The 5,994-nt window shown below is 31.4% G+C and overlaps 1 non-coding gene across 1 annotated transcript; it reads left to right on the forward strand.

The window, feature by feature from the left end:
• Positions 1–4,759: 4,759 nt before the first annotated feature.
• On the forward strand, positions 4,760–4,832 carry Trnar-ucg (transfer RNA arginine (anticodon UCG)). The gene has a single exon. It is a non-coding gene; the product is annotated as a tRNA-Arg (tRNA).
• The last annotated feature ends 1,162 nt before the right edge of the window (positions 4,833–5,994 follow it).

Here is a 5,994-nt window from a genome sequence, read left to right on the forward strand (position 1 = left end):
ACTTCTTTGCAGATAGAGAGAAAATTCTCTTTTATTCTTGTTTTCATTTTCAAATAAATAAAGAACAGAATTTTTCTAGGATGTGGGATAAAGGGAGAATCATCAACATATCGCTCAAAAAATCATCAATCAAAGAGATTTTTGTTGACAAACATTTTTCCGTATAATTTTTTTTTTTTTTTTTTGTTTTTTCGTTTGTCTTTTGTACGCGATTGGTAAACGTAAAGTAGAAAGTTTTCACAGATAAATCTTCCATTTTTAAGTGCACCTTAACTCGTTTTCATCCTTTTTTCATATCAAATTTTGTGTCTGGGATAGATAGAGGACTCCTCTCACTCTCTATTTGTTTTCTCTTGCTTGCACCAGGTGCAGCATAGTGGATATAAATCATCATTCTTTGTCGAATTTATTTGCCGGAATGCATATTTGCTACAGATGCCTGGCGCCCAACCATACACACCTTCCATTGTGTCTGATGGTCGTCTATTTGAATCAGGATAAAAAAAAGGACTAAAAATAGGATCAAGAGCATAGAGAATAATGATTAATTTTCAAAAATCAAACTTTCCTCCACTCTAAAGCCACCATTTTCATTTCACATTTTGACAATCGTTATCCTTATTTATTAAACACAAACACATACACAATTACAAACAAATACCAACACACACGGTTAAGTGAAAGGTCAATTTGGCAATTGGTTTGGTTACAAACTTTGCGGATAGGGATTCAATTAATAATTGAGTTGTGCCAAAACAGATGGATATTATAGAGGGCTTTTGTGTATACAAAGTCCAGCATGAACTCAATGCAATATGTCCTTGTTGTTCTATGCCAATCTGCTAACCCACCCTCTTACCACAGAACCTCTCCCTATACTCTTTGCTGTCTGATCGATAAATTTGAATGATTTATGCCAGAAACATGAAATAATTAATTGGTCACTAGTTTAGTCCCGCTCCTCCTTCCTTATCATCCTCGTCCTTATCCTAGTCGTCGTAAGTCTTTGTCGTATCCTCGCCTTTATCGCCGTTGTGGCTCACGTCGCGTCGTCCGCCGTCGTCGTCGTCATCTTCCCAGTCGACAGAGATGATAATTATTTGTTATGATCCATGATGGTATCCTTGTTACAGCTCCAGCGCCCATCTGAATAATGGAGGGTGTCTGTTCGGTTTCGAATGACAACATCTCCTTTTGAGATAGTCCTGGAGAAGAGAAAGGACTATAGAGGATAAGGATGAGGAGACTTGATACAACAAATAATTATCATCAACAAGTTGTGATGTGCGTTCTATGTGCGATGGCGATGTAAGTGCGTTCGTGTGTGTGTTGGTGTTTTGTGTGCACGAAATTCAAATAGAATTTAATATAACCAGTCATTTGTATTGAAGAAGACAACAACCCCGACATCATCATCAACAAGAACCTCAGCATCATCATCATCATCATCACCATCTTCATTGAGTAACAAGAGAACATCATCGCATTTAAATACATTTCGGGGGATATCATTCTCTATCTCTCTCTCTCTCTCTCTCTCTCTTCGACCTATTGTCTTTATATCCCTCCCCAAACAAAAGTGTATACAGCCAAGGCCATAAGATCAACATCTTAAACCGGATAGCTATGAGCAATTATCATGGCTTAGGATATTCTAATTAGCACGCTGAGGGCTAATTTCATGCGGCCTCCACTTGGCAGCATATGATTTGAATTTTCTTATATGTCTGCCTGGCACAACAGCAACAACTTTGGGTCTTGTGAAACAATTATTGATACCCATTTCGAAACCATTCTCTCTCTCTATATAATTATTATACTATCGGAACTTGGAAAAGATACTCTTACATGAGATTATAATATAATCTGGAAAGCTATATTATAGGTTTAACATGGTTTGAATTTTGTGCATTTCTAAATTGGTGCGGGTCAATATGGAACAAGAAAGTTAATCTTTACAATCGGCTCCAGAGATATTCTGATTGTTGGGTGCCTATATTGTGACGAATATTGTTGTAGTTTTGAGGCTATAATGGTTTTCAATTGATTTGGTTTTAAGGATATTGATCGGGTTGTCTACTTGTCTAGAAATACAGGGTCTGTATTGAAGGGATACTTTAGCTGTTCATACAAATAAATTTACATATGCCTTGAGGGTCTAGAATTGGGATATTTGATAGACAATCTAGATGAACGTTGTGAAGAGGATTTTAATATTTTCAAATACCTACAAACGAATGAAAAAATTTTTGAAATACCTAAATAAAAAGGATTTTTAAGATTAACAAATTATTTTGACTTTGACTTTGTCTTGGAATTTTGATTTTGTTTTTCAACTTAAGAACCTGTAAGATCTAAGTCTTAAGATTTTTGTCGTGAAAAGGTGGCTTTTGGGATAAGAACCAAGGACCAAAACAGTCTACCTTTACAAAAATTGGGTGGAAAGGGGTCTTTCGTAGAAAAGATGGAGGGGGTGAAGGTCAAAAATATGGTGAACAATTATGTTTTTGGAACATAATGATATGACACATTACAGGTTTTAAGGTACTTTATAATGCTGAATCTATTCAGATAAAAATAAAGTCAATACGATTGCTCTCAGACAAATATTAATGCCGATTAAAAAAATAAGGGTGAAAAACATGATAGGTAGGTATAGATATGAAATTCGGGTTGAAGGTTTAAGTTAAAGCTGTATCAAGGTATCCATTAAGTTCTTAAAAATATTTTCGGTGAATGGGTGTTTTTTTTATAGTGTTGAGTTATGTGTGAAAAAGGTATTACATTACAACAGCTGATATAAATGTTGTTAACCCTTTAAACTTGGTGAAAAATTTTGTTTGTTATAAGAACTATGAATCTAAAGAGTCTACAAAATAATTATCTTGAGTGAAATGGTGTTTTTTTTTTTTTTTTAAGAAAATATAAAATTCGACATTTAAATGAAAATTGGTACAAATAACAAATGCTTCATTTATAACTGAAAATATTTTTTTTAAACTGAAACTAGGTATAAGAATATCATGGTTAAATGACATTTTGTGAAAAACGTTGCATTTGGGATAGAAAGCAAGAAACACATTAAAAATAAAATGCACGACTGGGTCGCACGTAGGTACTTGCTCTTGTAGTTCAAAGCATCTTTATCTTAAATATCTATTGGAAATTTAAGATTTTGTGAAAAAAAAAAAAAAAAATAAAAACAAAAAAAAAAATCGAAAGTTAAAAAAATTCAATTTTTTAAAAATTTTTTGAAAAACTTTTTTTTTAAATTTTTTTTTACATTTTACACTTCAATACCGATGATGTCTGTAAATTTTGAAAAAATTGACTTATGCTTTGATGAAATATATGGACTTAAAAAACATGTCAATTTTTGAAAAACGGCAACGCCATATTTCCGCTCTTGGCATTTTTTGAGAAAAACTAAAAACGCAGTTTTGTTGGAATCAATAAGAGTACTGCGCACACCAAATTTAAACGAAATCGTTAGAGCTGTTTTCGAGAAATTTGAAATACCTCGAAAACGTTATATGGGAGATATGCGTTAAATTGGAGATATTAAAAAAATAAAAAAAACGGACCTAGGGAATTACGTAAAAATCATCTGTACCAAGTTTCAAGCAAATCCATCCACCCGTTTAGGCCCTAGCTCGATGTACAGATGGACGCACAGACGCACAGACGCACAGACCGACGGACGGCATGACGTAAACCACTTTTTTGATCTTCTCCATCATCGTAATGTTGGTTTTGATGAAAACCTCGATTTTTTTTTCTACACGAAACCAATACTTGCCCTATAGAGCAAGTAAAAATTAGGTGAAAGGGTGTTTTTTTTTCCGAAGAGACAGTAAAATCTGTAATTATGGTAACAAAGAGCAAATTTTGGAAATTATTGAAAAAATTGAAAGTTTATATTTAAATTCTTAGACGTTTTATACGAATCATTGGCTTTAAGGACCAATTACAGATTTTACTGTCTTCTGAAAAAAAAAAAAACACCCTTCCACCCAATTTTTTTAAAGACTTTTTTGATCCCTTTTCTTATTCCAAAGGAAAACTTTTTGCCAAGTTTCATGAGGGTATCAATTTTTTTTTTTCAATGCCAATTTTACCTGTGCTAATTAATGAATAAAAAGTTTTAAGGTATAATTTTTTTCAAAGAAAACTTTTCTTTATAATTGACTTTCTCAAACTTTTTATTTTTTTAAGCTCCTATGTTTTTTTTTTGTGACAACAACAACATTATGTTATTAATTTATAATAACCAGCGCCAATTAATCCATTGTGTATTCGTACTAAAGCCAAGTTTCTCCAGCCAGCTCTATATCCTTAGTCAGCTGCTATTAGTTTCCCAAATATCACTCTGAGTTGGAGTAGAAAATTTCCCGGGCTGGCTGGGTTTGTATTTTTTTCTTCAATCACAATCAATGAGGACGGGACACAAAAATCGCCCTAAAAATGTTTTTCTCGAAACAATCCAATAGTTTTTCTTTTTCAATTTTTCGTATGTTACCAATAAACTATTCAAAATTTCAAATTATAATTTTTCATATTTTCTTCGTCATTGTTTAGGAAGTATATTGCAGGGTTGGGATTATAAGAGTCTTGTATAAGGTTAAGGACATCTTGTCCCATTACTTTTTTTCATTCAGTTCTCTTACCACCTTCTTCTTTACTAATCTCATTTAGTCAGTCGAACAGAACAGAAAGATGTTACATTTGAACTGCTGTTTGGAAAGGACGCAGGACATGCGACCGTGTGGCATAATGGATAAGGCGTCGGACTTCGAATCCGAAGATTGCAGGTTCGAGTCCTGTCACGGTCGACAAGAGATTTTTTTTTATAAATTCATCGAAAATAGAATAAATGTAAGTATATTGTATAAGTAAGAACATTGTACATTTTTATACCCTGTCAATATGTTAAAAAAAAAAAACTTGGAAGCAAGGTTGTAAAATTATCAATAAAAAAAATGAATTTTAAATTACAAAAAAAAAAAAAAAATATTTTTTGTACCTATACATAAAAAATTTGCATTATAAGAAAAAATATTTATTGCAACTAAAAATATTTTGAATTAAAAAAAAAAATTTTTTTTAATCTAAAAAAAAATTAATTTGTTGGATTTAAAATTTTTATTGCAAACAAAATTATTTTGCATTAAAAAAAAACATGAAATTACAATTACAAAATTTCACCTTGAAAACAAAATTCAATGCAAAATGTGAGTAGGTACCTATGAAATATTTTTTTCAATATTTCTCGAATTTCTTACAGTTTTGACTATTTGGCCTTACACTGAGGGAAAAAACAACTTAAAATCAACGAAAAGCACGTCGATTCAACTATTTTTCGGAATGATTTTGCGTTGAAGACGAACATTTTAAAATCAAAGTAGAACATCGTTAGTTTAAAGTGGTTTACCATTATAAGACATTTTTAAATCAAAGTTGTTTCAACTTTAAAAAAAGCATCAATTTATTAAAAAAAAAGAAAAAATGGGCAGCCACTGGGGATCGAACCTACAACTCTTGGGTTACTAGGCGAATGCTTTACCAACGTGCTATCTGACTGTTGAAAATTAGAGTGATAAAATGCAACAAAAGCTAAAGTCCGACAAAAAATTAAAAAAATATCTTACGTTGTTTTAATTTTATTTTGAAGAAGTTTCATGTTAATTTTTTCAACATTAAATCAACGTTGAACATTTTACATTTTACGTTGCGTTTTTTCCCTCAGTGTACATTAAGTTCAATATTATAGTTGAAATAGCTATTGTATGGTGAAAAAGCCAAAATTGTTATAAATTCAACGAATATTAAAAAAATAAATATTTAATGCACATATTTTTGATGCAAAAAAATTTTATTTGCAATAACATTTTTTTTTAATGCAAAATATTTGTATTTTCTACAAAATTTTATTTTCAATGCAAATATTTTTCAGTTGCAATACATTTTTTTAGTAATGCAAAATGTTTTTAGCTG

The sequence above is a fragment of the Episyrphus balteatus genome, chromosome 3 (genome assembly GCF_945859705.1).
Source record: "Episyrphus balteatus chromosome 3, idEpiBalt1.1, whole genome shotgun sequence".
Lineage (NCBI taxonomy): Eukaryota > Metazoa > Arthropoda > Insecta > Diptera > Syrphidae > Episyrphus > Episyrphus balteatus.